Source organism: Mastigoproctus giganteus, chromosome 3 (assembly GCF_048544385.1).
Source record: "Mastigoproctus giganteus isolate SK-2022 chromosome 3, ASM4854438v1, whole genome shotgun sequence".
NCBI classification, from domain to species: Eukaryota; Metazoa; Arthropoda; class Arachnida; order Uropygi; family Thelyphonidae; genus Mastigoproctus; species Mastigoproctus giganteus.
Genome location: NC_143577.1, coordinates 13827578 through 13852150, shown reverse-complemented (window position 1 = coordinate 13852150; position 24573 = coordinate 13827578).

The window sequence follows — 24573 nt, the reverse complement described above, 5'->3', positions numbered from 1 at the left end:
CATAAATAAGTTTTTAATATCGTAGGCCTAAAATATAATTAGGAGAAGGACTGAGTTGCAAACAAAAATTGTTTAATTAGGCAAAATAAAAAAAAAAACAAAGGATGATCCCTGTGGGACTCCTCTCTCTTTAATAATGTTAAAAAGCAATTTCACAGAGATTCCTCAGATAATGTTCACTTTTATTTTGTCAGTTAGGACATTATGTAACAGAATTTCTCTCCATTTCCACTTTCAATTTTTTTAATCTCTTACTTAATTTTTCTGAAAGAATTCGATTATTGGTCCCTCAAGCACAGCTATCATTTCTCCTAATTATTCCTTTTGTGATTCTTTTCTCTTTAAATGGTGGATTTTTGTGCATATATCCGCTCTGATATTCCCTAAAAGAAACTTCCTCATCTCTAATCATTTTTTTCTTTTTTTTTTTATGTCGTCTGGTTTAAAATCTCTCTTGTCTCGATTCTGTCAAATTCCTCTGTTCCCCCTACCATTCTCCTAAACTGTAAAATCACACAGAATCATTTCGCTTTCTTTCTTTGAAATTCAAGTTTCCCCAGTCCTAACTTTCTTAACAGTGTAATAATTTCCCTTGGTGATTTTAACGTTCAAAAACTCTGACGGAGAACATTAAAGAATACTCCCATTTGAGAGGAAATAGTCCCAGTTAGGTTTCACTTGACACAATATAATAAACACCCCATAATTTTAATTGCTTTTTGTTTAACAAAATACACGGAAAAAAGGTTTTTTTGATTCATATTTGGCATAAATGTGTTCTTTACATGTTTCCATAATACGGTTTTGCTTTCTGCTTTTGTGAAATTGGGACAACCCGTTTTTCTTTCACGTAGAAACGCTTTGAATAATGGTATGGTGTGGCGGACTCCGTAGCCAGGTGGGAAGGAGCAGCAGTGCGTAGCACACGCTTCTTGATTAGACCGGGGTTCGAGCCCGTCACCACCAAATACGGAGGATGCGGAAAGGGTCAAGGAATGACCACCGCATATTCCCGGAGCAATATGGCCTTAGTTGCTAATGGTATGGTGCCCTGTTTTTTTTTCAACTGAAGGTGACTTTTTCTCCAATTCATTTAGTTAGAAGATTAGAACATCCCTATATATAAACTACCCCACACCACACGAGGTGCCAAAATCCAGGTTTTCGAATTCTTTTTCAATGACGCGAGCAACCTTTTATGAGAGTTTTTTCACCGAGTGGCTCCATTAGTCTGTGTCAGATGTGAAACAACAAGATTTTTTATCCCCAGAAAATCGGGTTTTTCGTCAAGCAGAATAGGAAAAATCGACCAGAAAAATTTATGGACCTATGGGCAGAGGAGCTGGTTCTCGAGTAATAATTTTTATATATGTATATCGTTTAATATTTTTTATCAGAATCAAAGTCGATAACGATAGATATGGTTCATGAAACCATTTTGGCTAGAAAAAAATTCTCTGCAATGCAAAACCGTACTTTACCATATCTTATACGAGCACTGTGTAATTTTAACTGCCTTAAGCTGATGTTCTGTTTTTTGATTTTAAGACTTTTTTTTAAACATTTAATAAAATAAAAAAAACGACTGAAGTTTTTTATCCTAAGATTTACCCAAGTAATTTAACTTGGTTTAAGACACGGCTTTTAAAAAAAATTAAACCAGCACTTTTTTGTTACTCTACCTTGAGGTAGAAAATTGGATATCGAAGGTCTGAGTAGTTGGAGAAAGAACAGTAATTTTTTTATGCTTTAGTTACCTGTCTCTTGGATGAAAGACGGGTAGTAGATATGATGGAGGTTTAAAACACATTTGCATAAAGTCCTGGATTGGTTTTAAAACACATTTGTATAAAGTCTGGAGGGATTTAAAACACATTTGCGTACTGTTGCCACGAGTGCTGGTGAGGAAAATGATATTTCGTTCTTATTTCGTACCCTAGATGGCACCACATGCTTGCCGAATTCTTCGTATTTTTATTCCATAGATTAAGGCGACTATTGCTGCATTCCGCTGCTGAGTCCAACTTTAGACTGACTGTTTCATTACAACAAAAACACCGAAGCATACATGCCTAAAAATTAAATATTAACATATTACCTGTCCAGGATTCCTTTAGCGGGACTCTATATCCAGGTTCCGGTCATCATAAGCTCTCTGTCAATATTATTATTAATATTTTAGGGTTTTCCCGTAATTAGATACATTAACCCGTATTCGGGTCTGTAAATTGCGTGTGTTTCTCTGGTCCGATTTGCCTGTTTTGCTGGACGAAAAAAAACCCCAGTTTTCTGAGAGGAAAAAACCTTGCTGTCCTACGCCTGAGACCGACTAACTCAGCCCACGGAGTGAAAAAAGCCCACTAAAGTTCCTCTCCCGTCATCGACGGGATTCGAACCCGGGGCCCTTTTCCCACCCCGGTGTGGGGATCTCTGTCAATATGCAATCCGTGTATAATTTCTTTTAGGTTTTACTTTGATATTTGAATATTTTAGCGGAGCACTGAATTGAATAACTCACTGTTCACCGCCACCTAGCGGAACATGAGTTTTTAATGTGGTCACAAAGGAATTCGGTGCGGAAGAATAATTTTTGATTCTCATATTACTTGGATTTTCAGGAAAGCTTTTTGACACTGTTGCACATCGAAGGACCGCCGTACAAAATTGTAGAGGTTTTGACACTGTTGCACATCGAAGACCGCCGTACAAATTGTAGAGGTATGGAATTTAAGGTAAGTTGCTACAATGGATAAAAGGGTCGTTGAGTGGGAGAAGACAGAAAGGGGTAATCAATGGACGCTACCCTTCCTGGACTAATGCTCCGCCAGGGTTCCGTTTTGGGCTCACTGTTCTATATTTATCAATTATATTGATGAATATTTTGTATATTTATCAATGCTATATCAGGCTTCATGCCCAAGTTTCAAGATGATACAAATATTGGCAGGGGTGTTAATGACAGTAATGGCAACGTGCTACTGCAAAAGGCTTTAGAAAAGTTGGCCAGATGGGCTGAGAAGTGGCAACTGAAGTTTAACATTGACCAATACTAAGTATTGAATATAGGTTGAAGTAACCGCACAGAAACTACCAAGTTTGTAGTACTACGCTTAGGGTGGTAGAAAATGAAAAATGCCTGGGAATAATTGTGCAATCTGATGTGCAATGCAAAGCACTGCGTTTGGGTTGCAGTAGCCCCAGAGAAAGGTACCAAGTTCATACATTTAGGGTGCTGAAAAATGAAAAATGCCTGGGAATAATTGTGCAGTCAGATATGAAATTTTCTGATCAGCGCAGACAGGCTGCCAGAGAAAGTCATTGGGTATTGTCAATGATATACAGGAATTTTGCTGGTAGGGATATACAGGTAATTATACCTTTGTATGAAGCAATAGTCAGGTCACGCCTTGAGCACTGCGTACAGGTCTGGAAGCCCCATTACGGGTGTGTCGTCATCATCAAGACCCAAACTTTGTTTTGAGCCTTGGTCGACAGATCGTAATAGTACAGCCAAGTCTCGTCACCTGTCACGATGTTGTTCACATACCGAGATTGTCCCTTATCAAAACTTTTTTAACATCTCCCGGCACCAAGTCACACGTCGTGTCATCTGCTCTTCAGTCAGTTGATGCGGCACCCAGAGAGAACAAAGTTTCTTCACGTGCAAATGATCTTGCAGAATCGAACGAATTGCTGGTGCATTTAGGCCCAAAGTATCCTCTATCTGTTGTTAGGTTACTCGCCTGTTTTCGTCAAGCATTTTCCTCACAGCAGTAACGTTTTCCTCCGTAACTGACGTTCGTGGCCTCTCCGAATCCTCCAGAGTGAAATTTCCCTTTGGAATTCTCTATACCACCTGAATATCGTTGTACGATGTGGACAATCATCATCTAGTGCAAGAGTCATTTCTTCTAAGCACTGGTCTATGGTTAAACCACGCACGAATTATACGCCAAAACTGTCCTTATCTCATTTCGTGACCAAGATGCCATCGCAAGCACTTTACACTCTCACTACTAATGAATAACTGAGCCCATCGACTTGGCGCGGCGGCTACTATGCACGTATGAACATGTCTCAACATGCAGCAACAAGCAGCTTCCTGTGATTCATTGTTGCGTCATATTGCAAAACTTTCCTAGTATCCTTTGTATATGGTTTTAACAAAGCGTGCAGTATAAGTTCCTTCTTCGAATACCTGATCAATTTTAGCGAAACTTTGGGTAAGGACAGAAAGAGAGAAAGAAAAGTAATCTTTGGTTTTTTCTATTTGCATGTAGCAGAGAGAGTGAGAAAGAGAGCGAGTATATACTAAATTTTGTTTTAGAAATATTCGAAGGAAGGTTTATACGCCTACAAGATTTCCCTTCCTATAGTTTTATAAAATTTCTCAAGAAATGCACCAAACTGAAAAGTATTAGTATTAGTAACGGCCGTATGGTGCAAGAAAGCCTATGGCTTATGCTGCACCAGCCAAAAAAAAAAAAAAAAAAAAAAAAAAATCCGAACAAAACAATGATAAAAACAAAAATTAAATAAATAAATAAATAATAATAATTAATAAATAAATAAAAATAATAAAATGAAATAAAAAATAAATAAAAAGGAAATTAAACCTATCATCCAATGCGCTTCCCTTACCGGAAAGTACTATCCAGATGACCTTTGAATTTCCCCAAACTGTCGGCCTCTACCACCCATGAAGGCAACTTATTCCAGTAATTTATAACTCGCTGGCTAAAATAAAACTTCCTGCAGTCCAATCTAAACATTTCCCCCCGTAACTTGAATTTATGTCCCCTAGTTCTAGCATCATTTATAATCTTGAAAATTGTGTCCTCATTCATTTTACTGATGCCTCTCAGAGCCTTAAACACCTCAATCAAATCTCCTCTAAGGTGTCTAGTTTCCAAACTCTGCAACCCACATATTCGAAGTCTTTCTTCATATGGACGCCCTTTTGCCGATCTCACCAGGCGAGTTACCCTTCTTTGCACCCTTTCAAGAAGCTCGATGTCTTTCTTTAGGTGCGGTCTCCATACTTGAACACAGTATTCCAAGTGTGGTCTAACGTAAGCCTTATATAATGGGATTATCACGTCCCTATCTCTACTTGCAAAAGTTCGATAGATCATCGATAGGACACCATGGGCCTTCCTTGCAACCTGTTTACAATGCTCAGAGAATTTCATGTCTGACCGTATCGTAACACCCAAGTCCCTTTCCTCCAGTACTGGGTTTAGTTGAACTCCACCAAGTGAATAAGTTATTTTGGGATTACTGTTTCCCAGGTGTAATACCTTACACTTTGTTGGATTAAAGCACAGCTGCCATTTTTCTGACCATTCTTGAAGTCTATCTAGGTCTCTCTGAAGAAGCTCAGCTTGACAGTGATCATTAACTACTCTACCAATTTTAACATCATCTGCAAATTTAGACATCACGCCCTCTATCCCTTCATCAATGTCGTTTATGAAAATTAAAAACAACAGTGGTCCTAATACTGATCCTTGGGGAACCCCACTTCTTACATCAACCCAATCTGAGGAATAGCCATTTATCACAACCCTCTGCCTCCTGCCCTGAAGCCATCCTTCTATCCATCTAAGGATTTTCCCAGTGATTCCAACCTGTTCTAGCTTATAAAGCAACCGCTCATGTGGGGACTGAGTCAAAAGCTTTGCTGAAATCTAAATAAACAATGTCGAAATTATTCCCTAAATCCAGCTCGTGAGTGACCCTTTCGAAATAGTGAACCAGATTTGTTAAACATGATTTTCCCTTTACAAAACCATGCTGAGTATCCTTGAGAATTTCAATTCGATCCAAATGATCCTGAATTCCACCCTTGATCATTGCCTCCATGATTTTCCCTACTACTGAAGTCAGACTGACAGGTCGATAATTTCCCACTTCACTTTTAGAGCCACCCTTATGTATGGGAGATACATTTGCACTTTTCCAATCCAAGGGAATCTCCCCAGAGTCTAGTGATGCTCGCATAACGAGCCTCAGTGGTTCAATGCACTCGCTTGCCGCCTCTCTCAAGATTATAGGGTATATTCCATCAACTCCAGGAGCCTTACTGGTCTGTAGGCTTGAAAGTTTTTTCATTAAATAGTCTTGCGAAATTTCAATATCAGTAATTACATATTTTTTAACTTCGCTCCCACAATTTCCCATTGCCACAAAAGGCTTTTCATTTGTAAATATCGATGCAAAATAACTGTTGAGTTCATCTGCAACGGCAGCTGGTGTATTTATTACTAACCCCTTTCCCTTACGTAAAGGTCCGATCTGGTTTGTCCTGCTCTTCTTGGCATTTATATATGTGAAGAATTCTTTATCCCCCCTCTTTGCTCTGTTTGCTAGTGATTTCTCATAAACTGCCTTTGCCTGTCGAACCTTTTCTGTGGCTCTATTACACATCACCTTGTAGCTGTTATAGGCTTCAGTACTTTTTATTGCTCTGTAACCTTTCCATGCTACCTTTTTCTGCTCAAGTAATGTGGCAACTTCACTATTCATCCAACTTGGAACCCTTCTCGTGGAGTATTTTTTTAATGGTATATACGCATTCAAGGCATCTGTGATTAATGTTTTAAAAGCGTACCACAGTTCAATTGTATTCATTCTCTGCGCGATATCTACCCAGTTAATAGAGGCCATGTAGTACCTTAAGGCATCGTAATTTCCTTTTCTGAAATTAAAACCCATTCCTTTGCCTTTTACTTCTGCTACCTCTCTCGTCATCATCCACCGTAGAACTCCGTGATCACTTCCTGCTACTGGTTCCTCTACTGTCAGCCCTGTTATGTCATCTGATTCATGTGTGATGATGAGGTATAGGATATTCTTTTCTCTAGTACTTTCCCTGACATGTTGATACAAATAACAGTCATCTAGTTGATTTAAAAATTTTGTTCCCCATGTCGAGTTTCCTTCCCATTTACTCCAATCAATTAGAGGCAAATTGAAATCACCCATAATAAGACATTGACGCTTACTTGCCCATTCCATTTGCATGTAGAGGCTTTTGTCATAGTCTTCACAATCACCTGGTCTATAGATTACTCCTACTCGCATTGTACCTTTGTTTCCAACTATCTCACACCATACAGACTCTATACTAGCATATGAAATATCTGAATCCGGGAAAGCTATCGTCGCACTCAGGCTGCTTCTGATAAGAAGCATTACCCCACCACCCCTTCTATCTACTCTATCCTTCCTAAATACATTATACAAGCCGTACTGAAACTCATCATCCCCAATTTCCGGGTGGCACCACGTCTCTGTAAGCCCTATTATGTCCGCGTTACTTGTTTTAACCAGCAGTTCGAATTCGCTCATTTTATTGACGACACTTCTAACGTTACTGTATAAACAATTAAGATTTACTGTTCTTGTATATTTAACAACCCTAACACAACCCTTGAAGTTTTTTAGGCTCTCTTCCCTGATATTAGCTACCCGCTCACGTGAAACGTCTTTGCCCCCAGAACATCTAGATAATACGTCGAGTTGGGGTAACAGATTAGAACTCTTAAGGAATGTGCAAGAGTTACATTGACCAATATTATCAGATAAACGCGTGTCAGTATTACCCACATCCCCCCTAACTAGCAGTTTCCCTGAGCCTTTAAGGTATCCTCAATAATACTGGCAAAAACTTTTGCACCACCTTTGTTTAAGTGTATCCCGTCTCTACAAAATAAATTCCTTCTACCTACAAGTGTGGGCCATGCTGATAGAAATTTACCCCCTAAAGCCTTGCACATTCCTTCAAGTCTTGAGTTAATCCACAAGGCTCTTAACATATAATCCCTCCTATCGTGTCTGGGCAGAATTGCAGACACATAGACATTATGGCCTAGCTCGCGACATTTCCTCAGCATGGTCCTGTATTTTTCCAACAAATCGTCAGATCGTGTACGTTTAATATTATTTGTTCCCACATGAATAATAATATTTTCTTTACTCCCTTTAAAATCTGACAGTCTGTTGGTGACATCATCAATAGTTGCTCCCGGCAGACATACCCTGGTTCTGCTCCACCTATCTTTATTACAAAAAATATTCCCCGTTTCCCTGACAATGGAGTCTCCTAATAAAACAATGTCCTTTTTAACCAGGGTAGTTTGCACTTGGTTTTTCTGTTTTGAGGCTCGAATCGGGTGTGCATCACTTGGTAGATTGCTGGAGTTTTGAGTCCCTGACGAGCTCCCAGAAGCATTATTTTCGAGGGCAAGCACTCGTTTTTTCAGGGACTCAAATTGTTCCATCAGTGCACCAAATTGTAATTTAAGATTGGTGCACTCCTTACATCGATCACAAAGAAAAGAATCCCCAGGTGAGGTAGGATTAGTCACCAGGTCGACCTTGGAAAACATTCCACAGGTTCCACAACGGATTAAATCATGACTCACCCGTAAATCGCCATCTGCTATTTCCGTGTGAGTCACGATACCCTGTGACGTGTTTAAGGCAGATCTCGTAACTACCATTATAAAATTAAATAAATATCAATGAAAGTAACTTTAAAAAATTATATCTACAATATTATTAAAATCAAACAGTTACAGGAAAACCTATAACAAAATAATCCAACAATATCTATCTAAATAAATCAAATATTTAAAAGCACTATCCAAAAGTAAACCACTTAACTGAGGAGCCCTGTCTAAGCATTAAGATAGAAGGCGTACCGATAACATTACTAATAATTCCATTTTATAATGCAATTATTAGTAATTGTTTTGGTGTTCAGTAGTTAGGAATATTCAACATTAATTGCAAAGGTTGAAACATTGCAAAAATATTATTTAAAAAATAAAATAATCATGTTTATAAGTTTTTATTTATTTTTTCTCTTTACGTGCACTAAAAGAGGTACATTTAATCGTTAAAATTCCAAATCTCTTTACTGCACAGTCGTACTATGATGAAATGATGACAGGAATAGAAGATGAGTATATAAGCAAAGGGATTAGTTTTACTTGGCATCTGGTCCAATTTATAAATTTATATAAATTATAGCTGATGGTAAGTTTTTTTTTTCTTTTTGCCTCTTTTAATGCTACAGAAATATTCAAAATTTGCAGGATAGCCTAAAATAAATTTTAGGATCGCCAGGTAATTCTAGTTGAATTGAAAGCTATATATTGTCTTACTTTACTTTCGGTTGTTATCGGGAGGTTGAAGAGTTAAGAGATGAAGACGAGATAGTTCAGTTTAGTTACGTATGTTGGGAGGGAAAATTTAAAAACACTTCACGTGGCCCAAAACATTCGGACTGTTTTGGGGCACGTGTTTGGCCCCAAAACAGTCCGAACACGTGCCGCCACCAGCCAACATGAATTCACTGTTCAACTCCAAACTCACAGAACCAACTTTTCATCTTCCTCATTTATTCATTCAACTGCCGTTTTATGGAACAACCTTCCTTCATACGAATTTCCTGAAAATTACAATCTACAGAAGTTCAAGTCCAATGTCAACAAATATCTTCTTTCGTGTTCTCAACCTCCAACCCAAGCACGGTACTAAAGTAATATAGGTTCTTTTCATGAAAACCCCAAACACGAGAGGGATTAGAACCTATATTACTTTAGTACCGAGCTTGGGTTGGAGGTTGAGAAGACGAAAGAAAGAAAATATTTGTTGACATTGGACTTGAACTTCTGTAGATTGTAATTTTCAGGAAATTCGTATGAAGGAAGGTTGTTCCAGAAAACAACAGGCAGTTGAATGAATAAATGAGGAAGATGAAAAGTTGGTTCTGTGAGTTTGGAGTTGAACAGTGAATTCATGTTGGCTGGTGGCGGCACGTGTTCGGACTGTTTTGGGGCCAAACACGTGCCCCAAAACAGTCCGAATGTTTTGGGCCACGTGAAGTGTTTTTAAATTTTCCCTCCCAACATACGTAACGAAACTCAACTGTCTCGTCTTCATCTCTTAACTCTTCAACCTCCCCCAAACAACCGAAAGTAAAGTAAGACAATATATAGCTTTCAATTCAACCAGAATTACCTGGCGATCCTAAAATTTATTTTAGGCTATCCTGCAAAATTTGAATATTTCTGTAGCATTAAAAGAGGCAAAAAGAAAAAAAAAAACTTACCATCAGCTATAATTTATATAAATTTATAAATTGGACCAGATGCCAAGTAAAACTAATCCCTTTGCTTATATACTCATCTTCTATTCCTGTCATTATTTCATCATAGTACGACTGTGCAGTAATGTCACCTGGCACACACACATATATATATATCCTCGCTGCACTTACTTACCTTGTGTGTACTAGGGTGTGGCCGCATTAGAACTACTTAGTCTAGGCATAACTTATACTTTTTATTCTAAGTGTAGTTATGTCGGTTTCGACTCTTTTTCTTTTGGTTGGTCATCTTATAGCTCTGTTTACCTTACCTATCTGGAGTATAGTTCTGTTTTATCGTCTAGTGGTTTTGTTTAGGACAAAAGCTTCGTATACCCTCAGGGATGAAGAGAGATGGAGTTATTTACCCCCCTCTCTACCCTTCCCCGCAGTTTGGGCTTTGCGTTGTGCTTATTTTTATCGGGTAATCGTGCAACCGATTACTCGATACCGCGATTAACCTGTAATCATGCTTTAACATTTAGTTCTAGTGGTTGCATGTGAGGTTTTGGCAGAGAATGAAAAACTCCTATAATGCAAAACATAATAAAGTTTAACATAAGAGAAAGTAAATCTTACATAGCATAGGTATAAATTCATCAAATCATTATGATAATAATAGGATCATGATATTTAGGATTATTATTCTTAAACAAAGGTACAAGTTACAAGATTATAAGAGGCTAGAAAGAATCCATCTTTTCATCATTAACTTACCAATCTAAGTAGTGCCTGGGCTCTCGCTAATCGTCCTCGATTATTCTCCTGGATACTCTACGCAGTCGTCTCCATAGTAGGCGGCGGCTTTTCCGTCTATCCTCTCTGGCCTCTTCTTTGCTCTCCTCTTCTCTCGACCTCTCTCTCTTCGACTTCGCTCTGGACTTCCCTCTCGACTCCGACTTCCGACTTCTCGTCCCTCTGTTCCGTCTCCGTCTCCTCTCCCCTGGGTGTCGGGGACCCGCTCTTTTTATACCCCTAGTTCTCCCTTTCGTTTATATATTTTCCTTTCTCTTATTGGAGAACTCCCACGTTATGGGACATTTAATCGAAGGAGTAACCATCATCCTCGATTACGCCATGTACCAAACATTCTGCCCACACGTGTAGACACTTCACCAGCTCCTTATTAGGAAAATGAAGAGTCTCTAGCTTACATATTCACCGAGTTTATGATGCTCGGAGGAATCTACCATATCCATTCACACGGGTGTTTTGTATATCTTTCTCTGATTCCCCCCCCCCCTTTGTCGTCATTATTTGTATGTTAAGCTAAGCGCATCTCTCCTGTTTTTATAGAAATCTAACCCGGTAAGTGGCTCCCAAGATAGCATCGCCGGCCAGCAATTGCAGGCCTATGTAGAGATTTTGATAGGCTTTCTTTTACACAGTTGCTGTGGCTAATTTCGCCATATTTTAAGTCGCCATTATAACAGGTTCCAATTTAAAGATTTAAGGACATCTAACTTGCTTTAATACTCAGTTTTAATAACTCTAAAATTGTCAATAAACGAAGTTCTGGATAATAACTAAATAGGGGAATTATGAGAAATTAAAATTAATATATTTATTATAGATTTAGAGAAAAAGGCGGAATTAGCACTGCAACAGTAAAGAGATTTGGAATTTTAACGATTAAATGTACCTCTTTTAGTGCATCTAAAGAGAAAAAATAAATAAAAACTTATAAACATCATTATTTTCTTTTTAAAAAATATTTTTGCAATGTTTCAACCTTTACAATTAATGTTGAATATTCCTAACTACCGAACACCAAAACAATTACTAATAATTGCATTATAAAATGCAATTATTAGTAATGTTGTCGGTACCCCTTCTATTTTAATGCTTTTCAGTTTGGTGCATTTCTTGAGAAATTTTGTAAAACTATAGGAAGGGAAATCTTGTAGGCGTATAAACCTTCCTTCGAATATTTCCAAAACAAAATTTAGTATATACTACCACTCAACCACCCTTTTATCCATTGTAGCAACTTACCCTTAATACCATACTGATCCAAATTGTACTGTAATCTTCCATGTGTAACAGCTCTTTCTCTGTCTCTCTGCTACATAAAAATAGAAAAACCAAAGATTACTTTTCTTTCTCTCTTTCTGTCCTTACCCAAAGTTTCGCTAAAATTGATCAGGTATTTGAAGAAGGAACTTATACTGCACGCTTTGTTAAAACCATATACAAAGGGTACTAGGAAAGTTTTGCAATATGACGCAACAATGAATCACAGGAAGCTGCTTGTTGCTGCATGTTGAGACATGTTCATACGTGCATAGTAGCCGCCGCGCCAAGTCGATGGGCTCAGTTATTCATTAGTAGCTCCAAATATGGAACGACATGTGGTAAGACATCAAGGAATAATCTGAAAGGTATAACGATGCTCTTAAATCTTTGTCAATCACAACTCTTAACCTAAGCCGCTTCTATTTTCCTATTAAATTTCATTTATTAGCAATTTATAGTGCAATGCCATTATTCCGAGTTTTATAGTTGTCTATAGTGAGACGTTTTTAAAGTTGTGTCATCATAACGAGGTGAGAATGCATCCTGTGGTTGTGTGTGAGAGGAGTGGGACTGTAACATACATTAATTTAGAGATTGTAAGAGACAGCTTGGCAGTCAATCTTCCAGCTACTTGTTTTGAGAAGTAGGTGCAATTTCAGATGTTAATTCACAAGAACATGAATGGAGAGTGGAAACAGTTGATATAATATTGGTCCTTAATGAATATAACTGCCTTCTTTTGTTTTGGCGTATATTCGAGTAGCTGTAGTAGCACAGATTAAGGTTTTTCAAATACTTAAGCAGTACTCACATAGCTAAGAACGGTACTAGATTCAGAAAGACTATGGGTGCGATTTACAATTAAGGTACTTAGGTGGGTAAAGGATTTGAATTTTGAAATAATAGAGAAAACAGGATAGTTGTTGTGGGATTTTAGGCACATCTAAAAACTGAGGCCATATTGCACCGTGTATCTTTGTGATCTGCTTGCTGTTTTCTGGACGAAATACCCCAGTTTCCGATGGAAGATAAACCATGTTACCCTCGACTGAGACCGACTAACTCAGCCAATTTGTGAAAAAGACCCATAAAAAATTTTTCGCATCATTGACGGGATTCAGAGCCAGAACTTCTAAACTCTGTGTGGGAAGGATGGTGATTATTCCAACTGCTACCCAAGACGACAAGACAGGATACAGTTTTATTTAATGTCTTCTGCATTGAATAACCATAGATGGAAGGATGAATTGGATCTCACTCAGAAAGAGAAACCCAATGAAACACATTTGAAAGTTTCAAACGCCAGCAACAACAACAGCTTATTGACTGTTTCTAGACTTTTCTATCGAAGTTACCCAAAGAATAGTGTAAGACTAGAGATTCGCTGTAAAACGATAGCGAAAGAGTTCACTGTTAATAATTTCGATTTCTTTCCATGTTCTCATAACCCGAGTTTCGAGAAATAAAATCATCTAACTCTTGTTCGACATCATCGATTAAATCAGCCATGTTGCGAAGAAAAAAAAAACCTAAAAAATTTCTGGTCTCACTCAGAGGGTTGAAACTCGCACCTTTTCTATCCAATATGGGAGCTGGGTGATTATAACCACTGTGCTGCGTCCAAGGGCACCTTGAAAGCATTTGGTTTTAAAACGCATTCAAAATGATCCTCTTATATTCAAACGAAGAGTTTAAATTTTTCCTAATCATTCTCATAAGGAAATATAAGAAATGTGTTAATCAGATATGACTCTTACTGTGTAACAGAAATCGATACCCCTGTACATGTCGCTCTGTCGTATAGCTTAACTGCATTGCGTCACGCAATTTTAATAATTAGCAATTTGTATGCCTTTACAAGGCATTCGCATTTTAAATCGGAAGCAATAAATGCTTTTTATCTATTCACTGTGAGGTGATTACCAATTAATGGGCAAGTATCGCGTAATGTGGAAAATACAACAGTCCCTTCTGCTGCCCCCTACTCAAGTTTCTAATGGCACGATAAATAGTAGTAGTAAGAGTAGTAATAATAACACAGGTGCAACAGAGCAAACTTATGTAGTATTAGCGAAAAGGAAAAAAAAAATCACGCATCCATTCCCTCTGAACGTTTATCCAGTTCCTTCTTGAATTCATTTAATCTTTTCAACTTTCACACCGACAGATGGAAATTTGTTCCAGCAATTAACCACTCGCTGCCAAAGGAAATTTTCTGCACATCTATTCTACATTTGTCAGAATTTCCTCAATTTGTATTTATACCCCCTCAGGTTCGTAATCTGAACAAGCGAAGAATCCATCCCAACAGAATTCAACGAGCTCAAACCATTCAAGGCCTTATATACCTCAATCAGATCACCTCGCAGGTGCCTAGTCTCCAGCTCCTGCAATTTGCAGAACTGAAGTGTTTCTTGATAAGAGGACCCCTTTGTTCCCCTCAACAATTTTGTTGCCCTTGTCTGTACTCGTTCTAGCAACTCTACATCCTTCCAAAAATGGGGCTTCCAGACCTGTGCGCAGTGCTCAAGGCGTGACCATTGCTTTATACAAAGGGATAATCACCTCCCTTTCCCTACTAGCAAAAATATCTGTATATCATTAACAATACCCTATGACTTTCTCTGGCAGCCTGTCTGTGCTGATCAGAAAATTTCATATCTGACTGCACAATTATTCCCAGGCATTTTTCATTTTCCACACCCTAAATGTATGAACTTGGTACGTTTCTCTGGGGCTACTGCAACCCATAAACAGTACTTTGCATTTTTCAATGTTAAACTTCAGTTGTCACTTCTCAGCCCATCTGGCCAACTTTTCTAAATCCTTTTGCCGTAGCACGTTGCCATTACTGCCATCAACAGCCCTGCCAATATTTGTATCATCTGCAAACTTGGGCATGAAGCCTGATATAGTATTGATAAATATTGTAAACAACAGTGAGCCCAACGCGGAACCCTGGGGGACTTTCACTAATAACATTATTCCACGAAGAGCAGTGTCCATTGATTACCACTCTCCGTCGTCCCTCACTCAACAATCCCTTTATCCATTATAGCAACTTATCTTTAATTCCATACCTCTAAAATTTGTAGAGCGGTCTTCCATGCGCAACAGTGTCAAAAGCATTCCTGAAATCCAAATATATGATATCAAAATTATTCTTCGCACCCAATTCCTTTGTGACACATTAGAGTATCCAATCAAATTTGTCAGACAAGTCTTCCCTTAACAAAGCCATGCTGTGTCTGAATTATCGCTGCAGTCTTCTCCAGACGATCCTGCAATGCATCTTTAACCAGCAACTCCATTATTTTACTCGGAACAGAAGTTAAAGTAACAGGTCTGTAATTATTCGTGTCACCCTTAGATCCCCCTTTGTAAATTTGGATACATTTGCATATCTCCAATTCGTGGGAACTTCCCCTGAGTCCAAGGATGCTCTCATAATTATGGCTAGGGGTTAGCTTATTTCCTTTGCCGCCTCCTCCTCATTATCACAATTATCAGGTAAAATGTTGCAAATTATCCTTTCAACTCCTGTGAAATAAGGTGAATCAGAATATACGAGGCCCAATCAAAGCGACTTGAAAGTTTGTATTAATTAAAAAACAAGCAGTGGAGGTAAAAAAAACAAAATGACGGATAAGCGCTAAGAAGGATTCGCCATATTTTTGGTTAGATCCGATTTTGATCTCCACGAAACAGAATAGTGGGCAGTGTGGATTCGTCAAGTTCAGACGTGCCGTTTTGTTCCCAGTGGCAATCGTAATGGATATAAAAGTGGAAAAAGGTTTCTGCGTTAAGAAGTTTCTGTAGGCGTGGAGTAGCCGTGTGGTCAGAGCAAGAGTGCAGTAAACAAGGTCGATTATAAATGAGCGGTTTTAATTCGATTGATGGGAAAAAAAAGGATTAGAATATAATATCAGCAATTGTTGAAAATGGTGGATGGTTTTCCAACAAGGCAATGCTCCTGCATACATTGCACTCCCATTCAAAAAAATGTTGACCCCCAAACAAACGTTCCTGTAATAGTCTAATCTGAACGTCCCACGAGTTTATTTCTCGTCACCAAACTCAAAATGAAGCTGAAAGAGCAGAAATTTGATGACACACCAACCGTCCAACCGAATGCTACAACTGAATTCACCTGCTCGCAGTTGAATACATCCTACAATCCTTCCAGAAGAGTCAGAAACATTGGGATACTTGTATATTATCAAGGGAAAACAATTTAAAGGGGATCGCTTGTAAAAATAATATTGTATATACGCTAATTTATTTTAGTGTAGAAGAACTCGTATGTAACCTTTAATCTATGTGCGTATCTGAAGCAGTTGTTCTCTGTTGGTTTCCTTAGACCAGGAATGCCTAGTAATTTTCTAGCGTGTCTTCAACTCTGACGTACTTCAATCAGAAACGCCCTTGTTAATTTGATAAGCGAACGAAAACTGTTAAGTTCAGAATTCCGGTTTCTGAAAATACTGCGCTATCCACGTTTAGGGGTAAATAGCCCTTGTGGGCTGTTTCTGTTCATAATAGAAACTAAGAGTAGCGCTTGAGAATTGTGACAATTCAACTTCCATAAATTTCTGAACTTCTAAGTACGAAAGAGAAAGTTGAGAGAATGAATCTGAGGAAATGAAGCGAAAAGTCTGTCCAGACTCGACCATAATTACAGGGGACGTTTCAGCGCGATTCTGTTGAGGGTCTCGTGTGTCTGGTAGAAATGAGTTCAGCCACTAATCTCTGATGTCGGGAGGTTCGCTAATAATTTCGTTGCGAAAATTATTTTGTCTGCATCTGCTTTGTAGCCAATACGTTACCTGATTTAAGAGGACGTAGAAAAAACAGCACACAAATGGACAGAAAAAAAGAGGTAGGCCAAAGAAAAAAAATATTTACACTTAAAATTACAATGAGAAAATTAAGTGGTGGAGACCTTTTATTTAAAATAAAAATGAAATGAGAAAGAAATGAAAAGTGAGCGCAAAAAATAAAACGTAAACTCAATTTAAATATTAAAAATAAATATACAAACAAGAAATGAAACGGAAGAAAGAATAAAAACCAGAGTTGACACCAAAGAGCGCCATTAGTAGTACTGGGTAATGCAGTGGATGAATAGGGTCTCGGGCAACGTATTCACCATCTCTACGGCTGTTTTATACGCCAATCTAAATATCACTCCCTGGAGAGTTCACACAGCATCCAGGAATATTCTTCTTCTCTCTCAGATGCTTACGGGTGTGATTGACGCCCCCAGTCTTCGAGGACTTATTTCTACTCCACGTGCTGGACGCAGTAATGACAACCCCTACCTAACGTTACATTCTATAATGTCCAACCTATGCTGGCTGAAGAATTTCTTCCCAAACAACGCAGTCAACGTTTCCAATTCACCACCTTGTGAAATACTCCGAAAGCAAGCAGTACAGAGTGAAGGGTCTCTCAGAAGCGCATAGCTTACTTCAACTATAGAACGGGAACATCCCCCCCCCCCCGAGGAAACTACTCGGATAAAGAAGATGGAATGGCCAACATGAAATGACTGTTGAACATCTACTTTTGCACGAGACTGTATAAATTCCATTTTTAATTTTGCCAATAATTCAATTTTGTAAATAATATTGTAAATATATGCACTTGTGTAAATAATTGAAATTCTTACATTTTTGTACACCCTTCTAGCGGGTTGGCTGTGTAAAAGGGGTGAAAGTAAACACTTGCTATAATAATAAAGGAATTGAATAATAATAGTTCACACTTTCCTGCAAGAGAATAAGTCTTGAGAAAGAGTCAGCAGACTTTCAGAAGGATGTGATAATTGAGTGTCATATCGGACAGGTGACAGCATGCATTAATTGCACATCACCCACAGCGTGAACTGTTGGTAACTTGCTGCAAAAACGTAAGGTTGAACCTTCGGTGAAGAAATGGCCAAGTAGCTCCCAAATCCTTGCCGATGGACTTAACGAGAACTGGTAACACACACACACACCGTCAATCTGTCCATCTTTAGAAATGCTTTGCTTTGGAGATAGAAGGAACTGCAGGAAATCCTATAACCGCTCCCACAACTCTCAGTGAGTTGCATATCACGAACTATGGTAGAGCTGCAACACAGCCCTTGACCACCAAATCCAATAAATAAGATCTTTATTGTATAGTTCACCGGTACACGCAGGTACCACGACCATACAAAACCCTTCACGGCACCATGCCAGGGGTTAACAAACGGCAGAGATAATAAAGGAATTGTAAAGATTAATTATAAGCAAATTATATAATAAAAAAAAAAAAAAAAAAGTACTCATAGCAGATAACATTGACTTGAATGGAAAACTAATACAAAATAACAAAAATAACAAATTGTGATAACAAAAGATTTTCCTCAAGTCCAGTTTTCTGAGAGTCTCTTGCCCCGCCATAACGATCTGAGATCAGTTGGTAGTTCTGGAGACCACGTGCAGATCTAGGATGATCCGTCTATACTTTTTATCATCTATGATTTTAAATAAGTCAGCATCCAGGGATTGAACCAGATGGAGCTTCTGATAAGGGAGGAACCGATCTATCAAATGTAGTCTCGAAGGAAGAGCAAGAACAATGTACAATGTAGCCACTCTTCCAGTGTTTAGAGAAGTCATGAAAGCTTTTCCACTCATAATTCTGTCAAGTATGAAGTGTATTACTGCTATAATATTATATGGGTATTTCACGATATATGGTCTCGATACATTGTACACAGTGCATGGCATGATGAATGTCCAGGCTTACCTTCTTATCCATAGCTGAATGATCAAAGCCTAGAGTATAGAAGTACTCTATACTTTCTAGTGATCTTGAACCACGGTCACCCAAAAACCATGGTCCCTTTAGGTGATTGTGGTTCAAGACTTGACGCTTGACGCTAAATACGGTACGTTCTTGTATCATTCTGTCTTGTAAACTGCTCTAACCTTATGTAGTCGTTCCGGATTATAAACAGATTTTATTTATTTTTACTCTTCCACCCTAAGATTTTGTAGCTGTGTCTTATAGTTCTTGTCTCACTCACCAGTAACAATATTCCTCCATAACGTTCTTACCGACATTGACAAATGACATTGGAAATGTCCACCCGATGACATGTCCCTATTATTTATTTATTTATTTATGCTTCCAGAGTTTGGAAAGTAACTTTAAGAAAGAGAAATAAAGGACGACTGGAAGAACTTTTAGACGTAAAAAACCGAAATAGTGGCGAGACGCTATATCTGTTTTGCTACTTAAAGCTATCACAAGATGAAGTGAATTCAGAAAAAGAACAAAATGGGGTCTGAATAATGAAGTGGTATACAGGCAGATTTTATTTTACCTTCTTAAGTTAGCAGAATATTTATTTATTTAGTCGTAAAACTTAACCAACATGCAGAAACTAAGGTTGTATCGGTTGTCCAACAATTTCATTTTTTATTTGGTCGGTGTCAGCGGGCAAGAACGTTACACATTTATTTGACTTCCAACCTCAAAAAGGCCCTTTCTGGAACATTCCTCCTTCATTCATATTGCTAATCCCCCTAAAGGCCTCGTGCACTACACGTTGGATGGTGTAGGTTGTCAGCAATGCTAGATCCGACAACTCTCACTCTACTCTTGTCACGATGAGAACAATTAACTTGTTCTCATCATGACAAGAGTTGCTCGTACAACTTATATATCAATGTGGGTCATTTAATCATTTATTTCGACTATGAAAACAGGGGAATTCGGATCCTTTTTGGAGGATAATGCGTGTTAAAATGGACTTGGGGTGGAGAAGATCGTGACCTCGTACACAGATATGGTGACACATTTAAAGCGCTGGATAAAAAGATCCTGATTAATGGCTCCTATTAGTTTGAAAATGGTGAGTGTCTTTTTTTATTTGATATTACAAACATTACAAAAAACATTTACTGAGGCACAATAGCGCAGATGCACCGTAGTGGCTCTCTAGGGTCGCCTGGGTTTTTTTTTTTTTGAAAAGAGTGAACAGGGAGATGGCAAAGAAAGGCGGGTCTGAATGAAGTTTGAAATGTTAGTAGGCCATAAAGAAGAGGGGCTGCTAGAGTTTAAAGGTTAATTGGAGAAGTGAGGAAGGGGACTATCCTCAGGGAGTGAAGTCATCGGAGACAGGTGCTTCCATGTTATTGCCATAAGATTGCCATTTTGGTCCTTGAGGGTGTCACAGACATTCTCTCAGATACACCTGACAAGCTGTACTTGCTACCTGGGAGTCTAAAACGCTGATGGAACTGATATTCGGGTGACACTCAAGTCAAGTGGACCCAATTTCGGCGACGTCCGGACGGTCTGTGACAGCCAAATCCTCTGCTTGCACCTTCACGATGGTGGGACTGTTAGTAATCCTGGGTATAACCTCCATGCACAAGTCCATGGTGGGTGACCACCCAAGTGTGAATCAACGTAAGCAGGGGTCGAATTGTGGCCCCCACACAACATGGAGGAGCGCCGCCCCTCTATGCTACCAGGCAGTACTAGGTGGTAGATGACTCTCATCAACCGGTGAAATACCACCAATTTGCTTATTGGAGGCTTGAAGTGGTGGAACCCATGTTTAGTCTCTAGAGCTAAGTTCCGGTCAACCCTACCCCATCTCTTCCATCATGCAGTATGATTGATGACTTTTAAAGTTATGATGAACGTCGTGGCGAGATCCAATATTCCTTACATTTCGAGGGTACAGCTCTAAAACGGTGTCCGCAGGCCGGCCGCTAGTTAGTACACCGGACCGAACCTATTTGTAACTCTCTAGGAGGCTTCCGAATCAGCTAGTGTATAATCTTGCTACCTCTAATCTGCCAGATAGTGAGTGGAGGGAGTCCGAGTACTGTGTATGCGGGGAGCATTGTGGAGGGCACGTTATGCCAAGGATCTGGGTTAATTCTTACCATGTGTATGCCATATCCAAAAATTTCATACAGCATGTCCCATTCACTTTTTCTTACTATTGAATACACCATAAATTGTCAAACTAATAGAGCAAGCTTATCTGCGAAAAGATCTAAACCTCCCAAGCACTTCCTAATTCATTTCACAAATATACGTGGTCTCAATTCTAATCTTAACGATGTCCATTTCCACTTGCAGTCTGCCAAACCACACGTACTTTTCTAAGAGAATCTCAGTTATCGGTTGATTCAAAGCTGCTCATCTCAGATGCCCAAATTATTCGCTGTATGATTCCTTTCGCCTCAAAGGTGGTACTTGTGCATATGTCCGTTCTGATGTTCCCTGTCAGAGACTTGGCAATTTGGAATCTCCTCTCTTTGATCTTCTCTGGCTTAAAATCTCTCTACCTCATTGTGCCAAATTCATCTGTTGTCTCTACCGTTCTCCCAACTCCACTAATCACTTGGAGCTCTTTGACTTCCTCTCTTTCCAACTTGTCTTTCTCCAGTCCAGCTTTCTTAACAGTGAGGTAATTTTTCTTGGTGATTTTAAGGTTCACAACTCCAGCTGACTTCCGTTTTCTAGTCGAGATGCTGAGGCTTTTGCAATTATTAATGACCTAGCACAGATTGTTCATTTACCTACAAGAATACCGGACAATCCTAATCATACAGCTAATACGCTTAATCTTTTTCTCACAAACAACCCTTCTAAGTACACGGTCGAAGTGAGAGGTCCTTTAGGCACTTCAGATCACAACTTGGTGGTTGTCTCTTCTCCAATGAAACCTTTATCTCATGGCTATTCCCAACCTCGTGTTGTTTGGCATTACAAGAATGCAAAATGGGATACCTGCGAGGCTACTTTTCTTCTTTTCCTTGGTCGGATTACTGTTTCAAAACTTCTGATGTCAACGTTTGTTCAGATCGAGTCAGTGAAATTATTCTTGCAGGAATGGAATCCTTTATACCATACACTACTTTAAAATCTCGTCCTTTATCTAAATCTTGGTTTTCCAATAAATGTGCTAAGGCTGTTCAAGAGAAGAATGTTGCATATCGTAATTGGCTTGTTTCTAATTCTTCAGTTTCATTTTCTGCGTACACCAAAGCTCGCAACAATTGTAAAGCAGTTATTAATCAGTACAAACTAGAGTTTGAAAATTTGCTTCTTGCTCTAACGGTAGCCGAGCATTCTGGTCTCTTGTCAAAGCTATTGGCCGCAACTTTTGCCCATCTCTGCTCCCACCTTTGTCCAATCCAGATGGTTGTGTTGTCACTTCAGCCAAGGATGAAGCTGACCTGCTAGCATCCCATTTTTCTTCCAGCTCATGTATTAATGATCTTGGTAAAGCACCTCCCACCATTCCCAACACGCTCCATTCAATGCCTCCTATGGTCTTCCGTCAAAAGGATATCAGAAGGATTTTGATGAATCTTGATGCTAAGAAAGCTCCAGGTCCTGATGGTATTTTTCCACATGTTCTCTGTGCTCCTGAACTTACTCCTATTCTTTGCCGCCTTTTTTCACTTTCTTATTCCAAAGGTGTTTTTCCTTCTGCTTGGAAATTTGCTCATATCCAGCCAGTTCCTAAAAAGGGTGACAAATCCCTCCCATCCAATTACGTCCCATTGCAATTACTTCTACTCTTTCTAAAGTAAAGGAGAAATCAATTAACCGCCAACTCTTAAACTACATAGAAACCTTCCGTCTGATCAACAATCGCCAGTATGGATTCCGTCAGTGTCGATCCACTGGTGATATTCTGGCTTATGTTACCCATTTATGGACTAATTCAATGGAAAGGTTCGGTGAAGCACAAGTTGTTGCTCTTAACATCTCAAAGGCTTTTGATCGTGTTTGGCATAAAGGTCTTCTAAACAAGCTTCCATCTTATGGTTTTCCAACTGTTTTTAGTAATTGGTTATCCATTTTCTCTCTGATCGCTCACTGAGGGTGATGGTAGATGGCTCTCTGTCTTCTAAGTTCTCCACTAATGCCGGTGTCCCCCAAGGTTCAGTTCTTTCCCCCACTCTTTTCCTCTTGTATATCAATGACCTTCTTCCATTGACTGGAAATCCTATCCATAGTTTTGCTGATGATAGCACATTGCATTTCACTTTCCATTTTGAGAAACCTTGTCCTGCTCAATCAACTTCAACTTCTCGAAAATCTACTACCAATTCCTTAAATGCCGATCTTCAGGTAATTCTCCAGTGGGGCAAAGACAACTTAGTTGATTTCAACCCTTCTAAAACTCAGTCTTGTCTTATATCTCGCAAAAAGGATTCTTCTGCTCCTATGCTTATCTTTGGTGACACTCCGATTTCTAGGTGAAATTATATATCTCTTTTGGGGATTACCCTGACTTCTAATCTCTCTTGGCACAAGCACATTACAAATATTGCTTCCTCTGCATCTAAAAAACTTGGTTTTCTCTTTCGCTCTCGGCGTTACTTTTCTTCCAAACAGCTGCTCACTCTGTATAAATCGCAAATCCGCCCTGCCATGGAATATTGTTCCCACATCTGGGGTGGTGCCCCCAAAACCTCTCTCAGGCTTCTTGATTCCATTCAGAAGAGGGCAGTTAGGTTAATTAATGATCCATCTCTAACAGAGTCTCTCCACTCGCTTTCTCATAGACGCACTGTTTCTGCTGCATGCCTCTTTTACAGATACTTCCATGGGCACTGTTCTTCTGAATTGGCTTCTATAATTCCCACTCTCTCTTTCAAAACAGTGCAAACACGTGCTGCCAACATCCATTTACTGTCCAATGTCAAACTCACAGAACCAAGTTTTCATCTTCCTCGTTTATTCATTCAACTGCTGTTTTCTGGAACAACCTTCCTTCATACGTATTTCCTGAAAATTACAGTCTACACAAGTTCAAGTCCAATGTCAACAAATATCTTCTTTCGTCTTCTCAACCTCCAACCCAAGCACGGTACTAAGTACTATTCCCGACATACGGGCTGATTCCCGTATATCGGGAATCAGCCCTACCCCACATGGGGTTTGCAGCTACTTCTACCCCAAAAAAGTGGCGTTTACGTTTCCTTATGCTGCTCAAAGTTATTAGCGTGGCTTCAATTGTCCCGTTATACTCGTAATCCATTTGGACAAAACTAAACAAACAATCTCATTGGAGTCATCACCTGCAAAGTTAATCCATATACCCACATACGTATTGTAAATTGTTCTCTGCTCCATTTGCCCGTTTTGCTGGACGAAAAAAACTCAGTTTCTGGGGGGAAGAACTTCCTCTATGGAATGTTTCTTCTATGGTTTTTCATAGAAGAAACATTCGTGGGAGTTGAAACACCCACTGCGCAGATTTATTGGGTGTTACATAACGATACTCATCGGTTAATCTTTAATTAAAAGCTGGTACATCCAGTTTAGTTGAGGGAGGAGGCGTACGTCTCTGCAGTGATCGACAACTTTCGGTCCTCCCACTG